Here is a 20411-nt window from a genome sequence, read left to right as displayed (position 1 = left end):
ATAGTAGGTGGACGGTCCTGACGCTTTTAACATTGCGCCAACCAAACCGGCTATAAACTGTTTATATCATTTATATGTTAAGTTGTAAACGTCAATATGAAAAAAATGATGGCGTGTTTTTGGTTTATAATTAAAATTTGCTTCATTTTTTGGCGAGATTGATTACTATTTATAACGACTGGTCTGGTGAAATTCATCACGCGTTGTTGTGGTAGTCCATTTCTTTCGATATGTACTCATATTTCATTGAAGATCAAAACAAGTCAGTTTGACAGTGATTTAAAAAATAATCTTATCTTAAAACCATTAGTCATATCATTAGTTTGATAACCATTAACATTAGTAATAGTCATACAAATAAGTGGTAACTTTCAATAGCATTTTTATTTGTAACTAAAACTTAATAGTAAGGTTTCCTGTAAATATTGTTTTGTTGGGACTTGATTCTTTAGGCATTAAAGAGTCTTTTAAAAATAAAATTGAATAGAGCAGGGCTGGCTATATATAATGCCCTATTAATCAATTACTATTTATAAATGAACGTACTAAATACATACTCATGGTCCGTCTATATGCATCAGAAATATTATTGTCTCATCGTGGCTTACTGATTGTATGCAAATAATTCCATGAAACATAAAGAAATACACCGCATATAATAAATGGTTTAACTTTTAATTATTGGAGAATTGGCACTATTACATCATCATCATTCAGACCATATCCCTATTTGATCTGATTCATACTTGGAACTGAACGAAAAAATTGAATTAGTTACACTTAATAACATCGTAAGACCATGAGGTAATTTAATAATTAATTGAAAGAAAGTAAATTGATTGATAAAAACTGCGTATTTAAAGCAAAAACAAAAAACTAATCCATCGATTTCTTTGAGTTTCAATTTGTAAGGACCTTTTTTTTATAGAGAGTGGTTCTAGATATTTGCTTAATGTTGATAAGTCAACTGCTAATGTTTTAGATATTCTTTGAGTGTTTGATACTGTATTCGCCGAGCAATGCCAATTCATCTTTACTAAATTTTGTCTGGATCGTTCCTTGCTTTTTAGAACACCACACAAAAACTACTTTTAAACTCTTTAAACACTAAAATGTGATGTGAGACTCACATCTGATGTAGACGTAAGTCATAAACTATAAGTCATTATTATTTATTTTATAACCAAATATTGAAATAAACTCAAACTTATTGAAAGGAACAACGAAATGCTTTGTTGTCTAGGTCATCTTTTGTAAAACGCTACGGCTTAATTCCAACACATCAGACAATTTTGTGAAACTAAAATACTCAAATTTTTAATTAAATATATGCATGTCTTAGTTGTAGCTTATATTAAATATGACTGGTATTTTGCACAAGAATGAGAAAATTATAACAATGACAGCGTTTGTATTATTAGACGAACCAAACAGTGTGATCGAATAGTTTTTAATGGTGCAGGAATGATTTTACAATTTCTTAAAAGAACCTGAGAGTATATAATTTTGCTTGCGGAAATGGGGTCAAGCTGACTAAAAACGCCATCTTAAGAGGAAAATAATCTGGTATATCAGCAATTTGTGTAGGAGGAATTATATTAGAATCATAATCACAAATATTGTGGGTAGTATCCTAATATTTTATATTTTCACTAAACTCATTAGAAAATTTGATTCAAAATATACCGATTTTTATAATTGAAGCATTCAAATGTATTGAATATATTTGCGAACATTTAAATACGTTTTGTAATAATTATAAAGGCCCTATCAGGATTTATGCAAGAACTGAGTTTGCCGGAGTGTAAGGTATTGGTAACCTAAAAAAAAGAGATTATTGCTTGACAATTTAGGGTTATTAGGGTTACTGACTATTGCTGGCTGTTTTTATATCGGCGCATATGTGTTGTAGAATAATATTTTTAAAATAATGAAAGTTTGGTTAATGCAGTTCGCAAATTTCGTGTTAGATATGATGGGAATATTGATTTAGCTTCAGAAAATGAGAAATTAAAACTCATGGAATAATTCAGGATGACTGAATCAGTTGGATCCAGATCCTTGAGTCGTCGAAAATGGACACAAGAGCTCTACGCAGTCTCCATGTACTACTAACATAATTGAATATATTGTTAAACATTTTCATTGCAGAAAATTAATTAATTTTTCAAGTTGTTGTTTATTTGAGGCTCAGTGATATTATGTATGTTTAGCAAAAATAAATTCATTCATAGGCTGTCACTGTTTGGTGTAGATTTTAGATTGGATACGTTATTGGGCCTTACTTCTTTTAACTTATTTTTCATGTTATTTGGTACATCCGTTCACACACACATCTATTCCAAAAAATTGGCACAAAATATAATGTTGGTTTGACAGATATTCAAGTTTCGATCTGTTTTCATACTTCTTCAGCGTTTCGAAACTTCCAGTTCGAGCTGCAACAGCGTATCTTTCAAAACTATTGAAGAATCTCTTAGAACTACTAACTATTATTGTCTCCTGCAGTAAGTTTTCGTTTGGTTTGTCCAATTGATTTCGGTGATCGTTAGTGGACATCTGCAGCAACAATTTTCTTTAGTATTTGAAGCTTGGAGTGCGCTAAGTCTATGTAATTCCACCATATGCAGAGTAAAGGGTAAGAAGTGAATGCATCTCCTAGTCCAACTGCGATCTTTTGCACTTATATTATCGTAATAAATCCACTTTACAAATCAAACTACAGCATTAACGGCGAAAATACAATTTTGAGCGTTCCGTAATTAGCATTTAAGCAAGAACTCAATAATTATAGAGACCTAACAACATTTTTGAAACATCTAAACAAAATCTCTGTTTACCATTTGAATTGAAACATTTTTACAAATACTCTATTTAAGGGGGATTAGGGAATATCTATAGCAATACGATGAGGGAATATAATATGATTTTAAAGGAATTTGAATTAAACATAATACTAATGTCTGTAGACAAGTGTTTTAAAAGTTTACTTGATGGTTTATTTTTAAAATGGTTCATATTTAATTGATTTATTATCTTTGATGTTAATGAATTGGTGTAACAGATGAACTCAATTAATCATTACGTTATTTGGAACGGTTGTTTAAGTCTATATTTTCTTTAAGTAATTAATTGAAGTGGTTTTAAATATCTTCATAACATTTAATTAAATAATACTAGCTTGCCTCGTATTTTTTGTTCTCTATTGTCAGAAGGTATAAGTGAAGGGTGCTAGTCGAAAAGTGCAAGTCTTAATTTGAATTAAATTACGGACGTAAAAAGTGTTAGTGAAATTGTTTTTTTATTTGCGTACCTGAGATTAGCTCTTATATTTTTTTGTTTTATTCTTATGCAGATGTAATTAAGAAAGCAAGTTTTCATTTGTATGGGCTTAGGATATTTAAATGAGATAATCAACTACATGTGCTCTTGTTCAATTTACAACTGGTATATTAAGATTTGTTTTTTCGATAATATGGGTTTACGTTACAATTAAATATTTTGTTTTATATAATATATTGTTTATATATATATAATTATTATTATATACATATAACATATATATATATATATATATATATATATATATATATATATATATATAATATATAATATATGTCAATTATAATATAATTAATTATTTATCATTAATCTTTTTGGTTTTTACATATTTACAATTAAAATGAGGAGATTTTTTAATTTTTGTTAAGCACCAGAAAGGTCTATATTTATGGATCTTAATGGTTTTGCGTTAAGTCCCCTTTTAATCAACTATGGATTATTCGGATTAACCCTCTCCATGTTCAATCAACTACTGACTAACTATTAAACCATCCCAGAAAACATCTTACATCTTACCCACCTTGGTGACAGGGCTTGTAACTAGAGGGAATGTATACACTCTAAACTTGTAGATATTAACAACCACAAATATAAATTAACTCATACCTTGATGAGGCTTTGAACCCGGCATTACGACAGTTATTTATTTATTTATCTGTTACTACATTTGACTTTTTGTCAAAAATCAAGCTTTCTAGCCATGCATTTGATTTACAATGGACTCATTTAATGATGACTGAATGATAAAAATGGCTGATTTGTCCTATTATCAGCGGCCTGGAACTGAATATTCTTAGATTAATTAATTAATTAATTAAATTAACTCTCATGACTAAAATACTCTAATAGTGACGCTAATTATTTTATATAATTGAATTGATCTGCTAGTTAAACTAGGAAAAACTGATAATTTAATGTTATTAGAAAGTTTTATATTTATGACAAGTGTTGTATGTGTTCCGGTACTGCATGTATATACTGTTATATTTAACGATTTCCTATATAACAACATTAAATAGATAATAAAAAATGTGCGAAAACCGAAAATATTACCTTCTTAGTACTGCATAATACTACCCCAAAAAAAACTTAATGCTTCATTCGCTATATAAGTTAATTCTTACTAATTGTGGGACAAGAAATACCATTTTGACAAAGGAACGTTTTTAGTACCTTTCCATGCAAAGGATATAGTAAATATTAATTATTACATTCGCAGTGAGATTGATTTTGTTAATTGCATTTTTATTCAAATCATTCTAAACTAGTATTCTAAATTATTGAAAAATATTATTACAGATAAAGGACCTAAAAATAATCGAAATATGGCTAGTGAGGTCGCTGTTTTTTGGGTTTTCTCTTTGAAGCGACTCTGATATGCAAATTGCACAAGATTTATGTTGCTGTTGGCTGTAACCTCGACCCTAGAAGTACCTTCTCGTATGACTAATCGAGATTTTAAATGAGTTTTTGTTTTTTTCGCTTTTTTAAATTTTTACTTCAAACTGATAAATTTGGTGTAGAGAGGAATTGGTAAACTGTGTGAATAGTCATTTTGCATGATGCGATTTTCTTTTTTTAGTTGTGCTTGTTTTTGTTATTAAAATGGTTTGTAGGTTCTCGCCAAACCAATGACATATCGGAACCTCACAGTCTGTTCGTTATCTTGCAGCCATTCTCTTAAAATAACTAAATATGAGTTGTAACATTGTAACAGATCTTGGGCTATGGTTTGGCGGCTTGATCTCGGTTATAGTAGCTTTTATCACGATAAAAACTAGAAAAAGCATTGGTAAGGGAAATGTTAAAGTGTTCGAAGATACACGATATATTAAAAAATAAAAGTGTATTTCTCATTTCTTTACTCAAATTATAAACATATCTAATAAATGACAAATTGAAAATTACAAATTATAAATTATAATTTAACTTAATTATAAAAAATATTTGGTACCACTAAGTGGCATATGTCTGTTTAGTATCTGTTCTTTCTTGCTCCAAGTATAAATTCTACTTATTTTTGTCTCTCTGTTTATTTTTATTGGTACGATCGGTTTTTTCCTTTCTTCTTCCATATCTCCTTGGTACATTCTTCCTAGAATGTCTTAAGACCCTCTAGTCTTCCTCCTCATCTTCCATGCTTATATTGTGTGCTCAATATGCTGTTGCTGTCCCCTCCAACCTAGTTGTCTTCTTTCTATATAGTCTTTCTCTGATTCAATATTGAAGTTTTTCTTATGTAACCTTTATTTCTCATCCCATCTATCTTTGTTACGTTGAATCTTACTTTTATTCCCTCATGACAATACCTACATCTCGCAACAGAAATTTGAACCGGAACAACGGTTCGTCAACATCATCTATCTGTATCAATACTATGTAAGTTTGTTAGATTTGGTTCGGTAGTTGAACAGCTTCCATGTTGCTGTAATTAGTATCTATTTTTGAAGATTTATAGCGAAATCGTGGACCTTCGTGGATACATTTTATTTCGAAGTTAAAATGCAGGTCCTTGACGCTTACGTAATGGTAAGCATTAGCAATTAATCGAGGAACTTTGTTTTGATAATGTTGATTTTAGACTAAAACTGTTTTAATCTTTATTTGAATTTGTTTAAGAACTAGACTTTATACTATTTATACTTCAATAGAAACCTAAGATTCATTGAAACACTTTTATTGATTTTACATTTCGAGAAATATCGTAAAATATGTTTGATCGAGGATTACCATGTACGTATATAGTATGCCAAACTCTTTATCTGACACAAAATGCCTCGGAAACTGTTAAATTTGGAGAATACATTTATTGTATTGACATAGGATATAAGCTTTATAGACAGGAAATTATTACATGATGTCATAGCGTTAAAAAGATAAGGGTATTTATATTATTTATGGTTAGTAATCATTATTGATATTTATTTTGATGCGTTTGTTTGACATTGGTGCTGTTTACGAAATTAGAAATTGTAGCTTAAACGTTTTCAATTGATAGTGTGAATCTCATGTACCTCTGAGTCATTGCGTTTTCAAATATAATAATGTTGGTTAGGTTAGTTAATGTTAATATTATTATATACCAAACCTGGACTTTATCGAACTGGATGTTGTGATCACTGGAGTATCCATCCAGTGTACAGGCAATGCTGACTGAGCCATATGTCCATATCTCACAAATAGTCGATATTTTTTATTTCTGTTTTTTATTTGTAACTTTAATAAAACCTCCAACATTCTTGACCAAATATCGCCACAGCTGCAGTTGTTCTGGTATATTTTCCAGATTGTTTTCTATGATCTTGATACATGTCTTTTTGTGAGTAGCTCTGGGTGTTTTCCAAAGGTCGATTTGGCTGCACAATCTTGTGAGAAACACATAGAATATGTCTTAAACATCGTAATCCATGCTTATAGAAGAATTGCCAAGATAAGCGTTTAAAAGAGCCGTATTTTTGTTTTGATTGTAATATTACTTTTGATTTACATGTATTGATGTAGAATTTCACCCAAAAGCTCCTGGAATTTGGTCAAGTAGGTTTATTATTTCAGCAGTAGATTTCAAACTTTTTTCTCCTGTATTACGAATTATAAATATTTTTTAAAAGTTTATTGGTACTTGTAATTCATCCATTATTGCTTCATCTAGGGAATTAAATTTCTCGAAAACCAATTATTAGCGGACTTGCTAAACCTACTTTACTGCTTTCTGAATGTTGTCTTTGATACACTTACTACCGCATACATTTCTGAATGTTTGACATTGACAATTGTTTGACAATTTGATGCAACAAATTTGATACTAGGGACCAAACCATTCCAGTAGGTTTGTCTTTGTAGCTTTAGTTTTTGGCTAACATCATCTCTTCTCGATATGAGTCTTTCTCGATTTCGTTCTTCTACCATCTAAACATTCGTCGGATATCTAGGGCTATCTTTTATATTGAGCTGGCGGACATATATTAGTGGTACACTTAAATTGTTTCATATATTTGTTTTTCTATAGTCTCATTATTTATATCATTCCGTTGTTCAACTGCCTGAAATATATTTGTCGTTACAGTTTTGCTTTCACACACTTTCACTGTTGCACGGAAGAGATAACATCACTGAAAAAAGACATAATCCAGCAATGTTGGAGTTTAATAATACTATAATTACGACTGTACTCTACCTGTTATTCTCAGAACTTTTTTATTGTTTGAATTAAGCAAAATGTTCCTCTGGTAACTTGCAATTCTAAAATAGTCGTATAAAAAACAATTAACCTCAATCTCGTTTTTAAACACACATTATTATAATACCCACAGAAACCTAACGTAATTTTGTTAAGATGTCAATATTAAAACTTCGTTGATGATCAAATGTAAATCATTAGTTGCTTTGATACAATAATTCAGTTAAATTATAAATCCATTTTTGTTACAGTTTCACAATTATTTACAAAAATTATAAATAAATGACTTTTAAAAATAAAAGTAAATATAACGGAGTCTTAGTAAACCTCTAGTCAAAACAACATTTTAAATATAATACATTGTAAATATTGGTAACGCAGTGTGTCATAATTGACGACGAGATGAATTGCATGTCGAGTTGGATTAGTTTTGTTTTCATCTGAGATAAACTAGGTGACAAATGATTTTTGATGCATAATGAGTCATCGAACATGTCAGAATAATAAGTTAATATCTTTGCTTTGTGCTAAAGTCGTGATTTGGTCATAAATATCCGTAATGCATCGCTAGGAAATGGGAGGACTTTAAGTTAAAAAAGCTTATTATCTCATCTAAAGTCCGTAAACATATATACATTGTATGCAAATGTTATTTCAATGAAAAGGAGGGTTGCAAATAATTTTATACTACATTAAACAATAATTATAGTATGTGACTAGTTATTAAATTTATGACCACTGTAACTATACCGTAATACATTGTAGTTAAAATTTACAATATAGTGTATGTTATTAGGAATCAATTCAAAGCAATATTGTTTTCAAGTGTTTTTTAATTCTTAATTTAATACTTCATCACTGAAATTAACAGTTGCTTAGTCGTCTTGTAAGTGCACTATTTTGCATATATTGCGCGTGAGTTATTGCGGTTTGGGTTGTGTTGTACATATTGTGTACAAAATATAGAGAATAGTTTGCTTTATTGTACAATTGTCAATCTTTTCTAGATTTTCATCTAAAAATATAATGTTTATTCCTTTTAATATATATTTAATATATATATAGCAATATTTATGAACTACACTTAAATCAAGAACAATACTAATAGATAATTACTAGTTGTGTGATCTGTTTTAATAGGTTTAAATTAAAACATGTGGCAATGAAACAGTTTTTCAACATTTTTAATTTAAGCAAAAAAAGGTTATAGTATAAGCCGCATTATAATTATCAACTAGATCTTATTTGGAGAGGCTAATTGGCTTTTAACTCAAGAAAAAATGAGACTGCTATTAAATGCTCTTAATAATTAAATATTATGTATTAATATTAATCTATATCATTTACATTACAAAGATTGTGTTGAAAAATTACTGTTGTAATAAAACTGAGAAATAGTATTTTCTTTTGCAAAAGTACTCCTCTGTCTGGAGCACCTATTTATGCAAGAAATTCCTCGCATATTTAATTAACAGGCTTGGTTTGCGACTATTTCATGGCAGTGTTATTTTATCCGCTTATTATTATTAATTTAGGTCTTATTATGATAAAATGCACTTTATTTAATTATACTGTTTAATAGAAATAATGAGTGCTTATTTTATTTCAACTTTTATTCTAATTTTGGTATTAAGAAAAATAAATATGTATAAGATATATATTGTTAGATATAGTTTTTGTAATTTCTTCTAAAAACAGATCTCGTTGACTGCTTATTCTTGGAGATTCTGGTATCATTCTGTAGAAAATGATATTGCTATAACCTTGGCCCTAGGTTTTGTTTGGTCCTTTGTTAACTGAGATCACACAATTCCTATTGGTTTAATTATGTCATTTAAATAGTTCTCTTTGATTATAACTATCCTTATAGTGAAAGCATTTTTTCACCAGTTATATATATAGTATTAGGCCAAACAGTCAAAAAGATATATTATTTCGGTATTGTGCGTTGGTTTCATGAAACTATTGGAAGCGAAACGGTAATATTAAGGGTCAATCCCTTTTTCTCGAGTTTCGATATTACTATTTTGATATGAAGTCGATTGAAGGAATAAACTTTAATTAAACACAATCAAAAAAAGACCTAAACAGTTGTTTGGAAAACTGCATCTTATCCAACGAAGTTGTTTTCTTTCCTCAATTTTCGTTCTTCGGTTTTTCTGCCATGGATTGCCTCTCTTCTGCAGTATTATAATATTAGTGATATATTAATCCCAGTTTCTCTTAGGGCACTTTCTAGTCTTTCATCTCTCCTTGCTTCTGAAATTCTCGTCACCTGTCTTGCGTTCTCTATACCTCGTAAATATATTCACCAAATGAGTGGTCTCCTTTCTATATACTCTTCCACTGGTTGAATATTAAGGTATTTTGTTATATCTTTACTTCTCATCCCATCTATCTACTGAGATATATCTTTTCTACTGGTTCTATCTTCCTTTTATCCCTCTTTGACAATACCCACGTCTTACAACGGAATGTTAGTCTATATGTTGCTTTGCATACTTCTATTATGGTTTCGTTTGATTTTTTTTTAATGAATTTAAAATATTAATTCTGACACTCAAAAATAGACGTCGAGGTGATTTTTACCTGTTTTACCCTCAGCATCGCTTTATATCGCCATTCAGTCAGTAGCCTCTTCTTTCCATTAAATCAAATAGTTATTTAAATTAAATTAATAGTTTTTGTATTTTAAACTCTTTCACATGTTCACTCATTCAATTAACCAGAATTACATTAATTATAAAGAAAAGAAGATAGCTTGACGTTGGATTGGAAATCTATCCGCAGTTACTCGAAGCATACCTTGGTGTAGTTAAGTAGACTTCGAGCTAAAGAATCGCAGCTGAAGTTGTAAAGTCATAAGAGATGCATTGAAGGTGCTCAAATACCCCTAGCTATACTCTATTCCAAGTAAGAAACATATCTATCCTTATTCCGTGGATTTCCGGCATATGCATCACAGTTTAAGGTATAAAGCCACCAAAGGCAGACCAGCGTTTCTCTGAATTATCAGAGTCTACTGATATTTGGACGAAAGCTTGCAATTCAGGATGAAGGGTCAATAAAGGAGGATTATTATAGATCAGTTTCTTCGAACCACAACCGTAAGTTGTTCGGATGGAAAAACGATAACGTTCATCTATGTGGTCGTTTCTTTAGGAGGTAGGTGCCATATTATATAACTAGTATTGCACTGTGAACTAAGGGATTATTTGTTTCGAATGGTGTTACGAGTAATAATGGAAAACAATAATGAAATTTTAAAAATATTCAAATAACCTGCAAATCAATATAACAGCAGATCGTAAATGTATTTCACTTGCTATTTGTTAAGTCTTGTAAAATGTTAAACCAAAAGGAGAACTAAAAACATTTAAAATAGATCAAAATTGAGAATAAGCGATTTATTATCAACAATCCTTTTCTAAACTCGTTTGTTGTAACATTTAAAAATCGTGCAGAATTTGGATTAAAAAAGTCCAGCTTAAAAGGAACCGTAGATAACCGAATATACGAATCGTTCGTTAAATGCCAAACACACTCAGGCCCAGGTATCAATTTCTTTTTCGACCCTGCTGACGTTACAACTCATTTTACCCATTGTAAATTATTAGTCACGTAACACAATAAAAGTTTTGTCATTTGCCTTCATGACACATTAAATTCCATTTATTTTGTCAGATAATTGGGCTTTTAGAAGTCGTTTTCAGGAGTTGGCTCGTTTGCTCGTTTCGTCCTACGTTACCAATTTTTATCTTTCATTCATTTGTTATCCTTCTCCTTCTTGAGCTTTCTATCTTTGTTTATGTAGGTATTAGATGGATGACTTAATTTCTACTTATTTTTCACTAAATTTATCTCGTATAAAAATACCAATGAACTTAAACTTGTAAATATATGTCGTGTGCTTATAGCTTTTTGAGTTATAGTCGACTGCGATTTTATAAAAAAAATATTCATTGATGTGTATTGCATTGACGAAACCTTACTGACGAGCTTCATTTTTCAGTATATATCATTTCACTGAAGTGTGAACAAACTTTTTTTCCAATGGGTCGAAAATGTTTGAATTTGTGCCGAGTAAAATGCATTTTCCGGAAGTTTTTTATATCATTCAATGCTATGCGGAACTTGGACAACCATGCTCCATCGGTTTCAACATGTGGTTGCTGGTTTTGCCGTTTTTGAAAGTGGTGATTTTGACACTGAAGCCAAACAGCATTTTGGAGAGCCAGAACATATTGAAGACGAGGATTTGAAGGGATTTCTCGATGAAACCATCAATGGGGATCTCTATCCATTGCAATTGATGCGTTTGAGTCGACCGCTGCATGAAAAATGGAGTATGAGCAAATACATAACAATGTTATTCCTCAGCAAGAAACCCTCTACCACGTGTTGCTAAACCGGTGAAAACATTTTTAGTTAGTTGAGCTAGCTGTGGTGTAACTGCTAAACACTGACCAATTTTTAGCTTAATAAAGCATCCCCTAAGGACACAGCTGTAGTTAGGTTATATTAAGAAAAGTTACAATAGCATTCAATCGGGTTTTGTTGGTCATTATATTTATTAATAGTTAATTGCAGATATATTGCTGGTTGATAAGGATATTCCATCAAAAACTGTTTGGATATGTGGAAGGAAGCATTGCCAACCATAACACCTTCAGTTTGAATGAACTCGATAAGACATAAAAAGTAGGTAATTGATAAATAGTGGAATCATGAACATGTTTTAGACAGATTAGAAATTAAAAAAAAAGTGAAAGTCACTGAAGAAAACTTTCAGGATATGTGACAATACTGTGCAATACTGGAAATTCCTGAGACACAGTGATGAAAGTGGAAACCACTAAAGGTATGCACGTAAATAATTGAATATAACTATAGAAAATGGTATTGTAGGGCGTGAAAGATTTATGTGCACATATATGATTATATTTGTTCAAAATTAAACATAAGCATTAGGTTAGAACGTATGAGGAGATAATTAATACTAACTATTTCGTAGATATGGTAAATGCATTAGAGAGAATTCAGTGATTATTGTTAACAAGAATGGTGTACACAGGTAGTAGCAGAATAAGTAAAAATACAGCGATACCAAGATTACTTGACAAGTAAACACACCATCGAAGGAAACAAGAACTAAACGTAAAAAGTAAATATGCTCTCGAATGAAAGTAAATTACGTTTCTCAGATATACAATTGTTAATTAGATAGATTAGGCCTCCAGGGGGAAAAGAGTTAAATGTAAACAAAACAAATCTAACCTACAAACTCTTATACCTGTGTTTTTAATTGTAGTTTTAAGTCCTTCGATAAAATATGTATTAGATGTACTATAATATTAAAATAAATTATATTTGGTAACATTTTTGTTTAATTATTTTATTTAGATTATAATTTTTTTGTATGGCAAAGCCAAACTGAATTAAACTCAGAGTTGATGCGACAACATTGTAATGTTTCGACGTCACAAATATCTACAACCCATTACTAAAGAAAAACTTTGAATATACTATAGTTATTATTTGTATATATTAATTGTTAATTTAACAATACATTCATCTCTAATAGAACATGACAAGATTGTTCCTTAACAATATTTATATTTGTTGTAGATTATTAATGTATATGAAAGCTTTTAGTAATAATTTATAATGCTATTTTGCTAAGGTAATATTTGCCCAGTTAAGTCTTCTTTGTGATTTCAAACAATAGTCATGTTATTCACGATCATCAATCATGAAAAGTTAATATGATCAGGAAATAAATAATTTACCACGTAATAGGTATCGATCAGCATAAGCAAATTAATAATTTGTATATATGTGTAACTTAAATTGCTACTGAAAAATTGATGCATAAAATAGTTACGCAAACTTCACAAGGATTAATAAGACCACCATGAAGGGGAAAGTGCTGATTTCTTTAATTATAACATATAATTTTACTAGACATCTTAATAAAATATAATTGTTTTTTAAAAACGGAAAATGTTTATTTCAATCATATTATTATTCAATATTGTTTACAATAGGATATTCTATCATATTCCTACCAATAGATTGATTTCGGGTTAAAACAATAAAAAAAATTTTTCACGTTATTTTTTTATATGTATATTTTAAAGTCTCCTTTTACCAACTATGGGTTTATCTGGAGTGGGCCTAAAGTTTAACGTGGGCCCCGAACCACGGTCCTCAGCATTAAGCCTACCGACTGGCGAAGTGACCAACTTTAGAAATCATCCCAGAAGACATCCGGTCTTACCCAGCCTGGTTACTGGCTTGACTGGGATCATTTTCCTTGTCGGATTTTAACTCTTGCCTAGAACATTCGCAAATTTTAAACGATCACAAACACAAATTTACGACCATGCCAGTAGGAGGACCGTCCTATCGCCTTTACCACTGCGCCACCAAGCCGGCTCACGTTATTTTGGAACCATTTCATATGTTTTTGACCTTTTCTTTGCTATTCGGTCACTATTTTCAAATTATCAAAGAAAGTTACTGTGCTATTATGAAAATGAAGTTAAATTTTGAACTAAAATTCATATTTAGTTGGTCTATTCATATAAAAATGCATCTTGTATAATGATATAGCTATAACAATAATTTTTATAAGGCATATATATTGACTGCTTTCTGCAAATTACTATTTGGTACAAATTTTGGATAAAAGAAGTGGTGGGTGCCGTACTCCATGAGAAGCCACAACTGATATTTATGGAGATCAGGAGAATAGGCATAACGAAGAGCTACCACAATCTCATTAAGATCTTTAAGCGATTTAGCATCGTTATTAAGTATGAAAACATTACTTTTTAGTCTTTTAGAATATTCATTTTCACTTCATTCTATTAAGTTAGATGGTAAACGATATTGAAGTATTTCAATAACCAATCGATGATTTTCAGCGACATTTTCTGAATAATGATAGCTATGAAGCAATGATTAGTAAATATAGATATATTAGTTTCTTTAATAAAATGTTGTTGTCATTCAATATGAAAGAAAACGGTTATCTTTTTAAATTTTGAATTATATTTTATTATCGAATATAATATCTTTGAACTTCAATATATATGCTTCAGTTATAGAACTAGCAAATAAAACTTAGATATAAGATCTCTGAATCTAATCGAGCTAAATCTAGCAAATAGGGTGGAAATGGAGCAAGAAAAAGTACTTTAATTAAGTGATTCCTGTAATATTTTTTTGACATGTGTTTGTTACAATAATAACATAATTTATTCAAAGTGTAGAAATAATTTATAAACACTTGATGGATTTTTAACATGTCTCTGTGCAAACCACATTAAGTCTCACGTGTAGTGATGTCTTTTTGTTTCACATGCATTTTCTGATGATTTTTTCCAGTAACTATCTCGCAGTTAATCAACGATATGGATCATCTATTTCAGTGTGTTGTTTTGCTGATGAATCTTAGCAATAGCAATTTTTGAATGTATTTGTTTTTATGTTAAATTTGCGAAAAATATAGAACTAATTCTTGTACGATGTTCTTTTTTTGTCACTGTAAAAAGCTATGATATGTCAATAATATTCTCTGAATAGCTGTAAATATATAAATCACTTAATATATCTACATGAAACAAGTGTTATATAAAAAGGGTACTATTTTAAGTAATATAAAAAGCAAATCTAATAGAACCATGTTTTATTGATTATTGAACGACCTATTATTCTTGACATTTAACTGAGTATTTACTTTTTTTAGTGCACTAGACTACTAGATTTGTTAGAACTGGACTGTTTAACTTTTTTCCTATGTATACCTTTAAATAATATGCGGCTTTTAAATATCGTAGACAAACCAGTTTACGAATACCATTAAGAAAACTTGTTATTGTTCTGAGAATACATTAATTATTAGTATATATGGAACTGTGAAATGCTATAATGAAACGAATTAATGTTAATATAAAATAGTTTAAGTCGTGATTTATCATATAAAATTTTTTAATTTTATGTCTTTTTAAATCACATTTTGTGAGTTATTTGTTTTTTCTCTCTCCGGATATTGAATTATATTAATTTTAGAATTATTATATTTCATATTTGTTTCAGGTAGAAATATGTTGATATATATATGGGTCTTGAAAAATGTTTGCGTTATTTTTTTTAATAAAACTTAAGTAGTTAGGTAACATATAATATAGTCGCATGCATTTTTTGAACTACATATGTTTTGTTATTATTGACAATGTTTCACAATTTTTTGGATATAGACAGGAGGCTGTAGGTGGTGTAGTCCGAAAACGATTACGAAACATATTTGATGAAAATTTAAAACTTTAAAACAACTTTCAGACAGATTAGGATTTGATAAGTTAACTATTTCCAAATGTTTAAATGAGATGGAAAAGATTTAGAAGAAGGGAAAATATTTACCTATCTGTTGTGTGTTGCAACTTGCCATGAAATGTAGATGTACTGCAACAGTCCCAAGCACAAAAAGTCTTGGGTTAGTCTTGGAGAGCCATGTATATTGACACTGAAGCAGGATATTTAATAAACTTCCTTTAATGGAACTTTATTTTAACAAAAAAATATGAAAGATATGAACATTGACTGTTTATAGAACAACAAATTAAGACTACGTGGTTTGGTATTTACATGTTAAGCCTTGGCAATACTAAGTGTTGTTAGACTGAATCTGACGTTTCCAATTGGAAGTAGGTTTTATTAACCATTACCTTCTGCAGAACGTTGTGTCCTTTGCGCAAAAAATGTAAACAAAAATGGAAAATTTCGTAAACATTTACGTGCGGTGGTTTTGTATAACTTTAGACATGGATTATCAGGACAAGAGTGCATCGATCAAGTTATTTCGACTTTTGGCGATGAAGCCCCATCCTTGGCGATTGTGAATAGTTGGTCTAACCAATTCAATCATGGCCGTTATAAGAAAGACTTGTTCGCTTTGGATTTTACATGGATTCATAAAAGTTTAAAAATATGCTCATGTTATTTCAGGCAAATAAGAAAACGTTGATGCACTCAAAAATCATGTTTTGGAGGTAGTTTAGAGTGGAAAAATGTTACGAAGATAGTTTAAAGTGCGTACAAAAGTATATTGATCATCACCGATAATAATTAGGAAAATAGATTTTTTCCAAGAAGTTTCTGGAAAATAATACTACTATTTTTCAAAGTATTCTCTGGTTTCATTATTAGGCTCAAAATATAAAAAGGAGCTCTTGTAAAATCGTAATACAGATAATGTAGTAGAAGGATAAAAATCATGGTAATGATTATTCATTTCTTCATTATTTATTATATATTGATATGTGAAGTGTATCTACTCCTTACAGTAACAACTAGCAGGAATAAAACCCTGATTGAATATCCCTAGAGAACACAAGAATGGGCCTCTAGCGATAAAAAGGAAGTATAGTGGTTCGGTATGGGGGTTTCTAACATTGGGTCAATTATTATTGGGTTGGGATACGAGGGGTTTTGATCGATATCAATAATTAATAAACCTCAGTCGTTCGAATGAACCATTAATAATTCATTAATTTGATTTACAAATACCCACTACCCACTCTCAATTCACATAGATACAAATTAAAAAAAATATATTTTAATTTTATTTTGGTGATTTAATTAACTGAATTCAGTCGGGCATATATAAAACCATTCATTCGAATTTTCAGTTTGAATTAAATCAATTTCTGCATACATATTCAGCAAGTATGGCATGATAATACGATGCCGTTGCCAAAAACGAATATTCGTATTTATTTAAACGTTTTACAGACAATTTTACCTGACTTGCCTGAAATAGAGTTAGCCATGTAATAATATTAAGGTAAATTAACTTAATTAAATAGAATTTTTTTTAATATCAATAATTGGATTTTGTAAAATACGGTTTTATGCAGTCTAACATAATCATCGTCTTATTTCAAAATACAACTTTTTACGGTTTTAATAGTTTATTAAAATTTGAGACTTGTCGAATATACTGACGGTGTATCAGTGTACGCATAACGACGTTTCCCCAAGAAGACTTGATCAACAAACTCGCTGTTTTTGTCTGGTCTGAACGGCTTACAAAAAAACATGACTTTTTATGTCCATTGTATTGGCTGCCTTTAGTTTACCCTTTGAAACGTATTGAAAGGATTGAAGAGGAGATGTTTTGAAATCTCTAATTTTCAAGATTATTTCTTTTCAAGATATTTATTAATGTAATAGGATAAAAAGGACAATATTTGGACTGGTAAATAGTTAGGGTAAATATTATTTATATTATCTTGGAAACTATTAGGTCTTTTTTCATTGACTTTTTCTATTTTCTAAGTCTCTCGATGTGTGTTCAATAATTTTGAATGTTAAAACTTTCATTGAAGTTTAATTTTAACAGATAATAATGTCAAAATATTCCTGATTAACAATCATTATAAAATTATTATTGTATTTAAAAATGGTGCATTGGTTAAATACTTAATAATAAGCTTGATTACGAAAATACTATATAAATATATAGTGATCATTACTCCATTTCTCTTTACAATTAAGTTGAATTTATAAAACATAATAACAATTTTACATCATTCAAAGTAAAACTGTTCCTTTGACTGTAATAGAATGTAGCAATTATCTTTCCTTTTCTTTCACAAAGAAAGTTCGACCACATTTCCGTGTCTCTTATGGAACGGTTAAAAAACATTCGTAAGCACATATTGGCCACACTTCCTGCTGCCAATTTTAAGTTATTTAAAATGAACGAATTTATACAGCACATCGAGTCAAACAATTATCTTCGTGCTTTCGTCTCAAAATTAATATGGAAAGAATTCGTACATCTTCGTCTGTTATCGCAAATTGAAAAACAATCGACACTTACCTGAAATAGTACTAGTGTTGGGAACAATCGACTGAAATCGACTATCGACTGTTTAGTAATTGAGTACTTTTTACTATCGACTGTTTCAGTCGCTATTTTTGGTTCGACTGTTTTTACTAGTGACTGTTTTCAGTCGCTTTTTTCGGTCCGATTGATTTTATTACTATTTACTATCGACTCTTTCAGTCGTTTACTTTTAGTTACTATTTTCAGTTCTACTAGTTCATTCGAATGATTGTTAGCAATGTGGCTGTGTCGTCCTATCCGCGACCTTGAAAGTAATGCTTTTAAAGGCTCTTGAAATAATGACCACCGAGTTATCTGCTGAAAGATATGACACGATAATTATACCGTTAATTAGAGGACTGCAGCATTCCATCAAATCCTGGATTTTAACAAGTGAATGGGGAAATTTTTTTAAAAATTGTCTATTAGATGTCATCAATAAAAGACTGGCAACTTTAGAAATGAACACGATGTGCGGGAAATCTACATTTTCAGGTCCTAGATTTAAAAGAGCAGAATTTGGTAATGCAAATAATGCTGAGGCGATACAAAAAGTTATCACAAAAGAGGTATCTTCCATTTTAACTTGAAAGAATACAAATATAGTTTCACAACTCGAAATTCAAGACACAACTACTGACCAAGAATGTATTTATTGATTTCTGAAGATATTTTGATAAAAAAATGGCTAGAATGAAAGAAGTAAATACTCCAAGTACTGCAGCAACATTACAGATTAAGCAGTATTTGGAAATGCCTTTTATTGGGCATTTAGAAAACCCATTGGATTTTTGACAAGCCCATAAAATGACACTACGTGAATTATATCAGTTACATGTAAAATATTCCTCTATACCTGCAACATCTGTCCCCTCGGAACGAGTTTTTTCAAAATCTGGGCTAATAATTAAGGATCGAAGAAATCGGCTCACAGGAGAAAAGTTGAACATGATAATATTCCTGAGTAATTTAAACATATTTCCGTTCAAAAACAAATAAAACTTTTATTTAAAAAATGTGTGGTAGTTATTGCACGATTATTTTTGGTTCGTCATGGATTAGATTTTTCAATTAGGTAGATGTTTATATTTTAGTTAGTATTTGTGGTTATTGAACGTCTTTAGTTTTTAGGTTTTGTTTAAGATATATTGTACTATCTATATTTATTATACTACATTATTTAAAAATAGCAAGTAATATATTAAAACACGATAAAACATTTGTGGCGTTATTATTCCATTCCTTTTTACAAATCCACAAAACATTCAGTATAAAAGTAATCCTAGATCCTTCAAAATTTTATTATTTATTACATGTTAATAGAAATTAGTTTTTTAGTGTACATAATAGTTTTTTTATAATAATGAAAGAATTATATTGATATTTACACTAGTAGGAAAATTATCCCACCATTGTCTAGTGGCAAAAATGGGAAGGCTTCGATCTTGATGAAATTATGGGTCACTGACTATTTTCGCTTACATTACCGCAGTATAAAGGTACTGTAGGAATGGTTGTCGGGTCGGTCAGTCGGTCGAAATGTGTGGCTGCCGCTGCGATTATTTGTCAGTACACTCACTACTATTTTTGGAAGGAATTTGCACGGGAACTGAAAACACTGGTTGAAGAAATACTGTTTATTTCAATGTTAAATGATACATGTGGTCGACGGGGGAATTGAAATGATATTAGGTTAGGTAGAGGAAGTACGGTAGCGCTGTGGAAGTGGTACTATTACAAGGGTATGGAGAAAAGAAAAGAGAGCGAGACGTCGTCGTGATGGTCTTTTATAGTCTAGAGCTGCATGGTACCAATCAACCGGCGTTGCCAATCTTTGCACGTCTTGTTGGTGAATTCGTGGTGGCCTAAAGGGTCATGGCGGTCCCCACATAACTCCCCTTCTAGTGGAATTACCGCGGAACGTACCTCTATGTGGTGCAGGTTCCTGAGTGCACCCGCAATTGCGCAAACAAACTCCCAGGGACTGCTGATGAG

At 30.4% G+C, this 20411-nt stretch overlaps 1 protein-coding gene across 3 annotated transcripts in view; it reads right to left on the bottom strand.

Moving 5' to 3' along the window:
- hdly (hadley) overlaps positions 1-20411 on the bottom strand; it is a 111337-nt gene that overhangs the window by 23573 nt on the left and 67353 nt on the right. The window lies entirely within an intron of this gene.

This window comes from Rhynchophorus ferrugineus, unplaced genomic scaffold (assembly GCF_030347505.1).
Source record: "Rhynchophorus ferrugineus isolate W39M unplaced genomic scaffold, kcgeb_rfMv2 rfM4, whole genome shotgun sequence".
Lineage (NCBI taxonomy): Eukaryota > Metazoa > Arthropoda > Insecta > Coleoptera > Curculionidae > Rhynchophorus > Rhynchophorus ferrugineus.
This window is presented reverse-complemented; position numbering and strand designations above follow the sequence as displayed.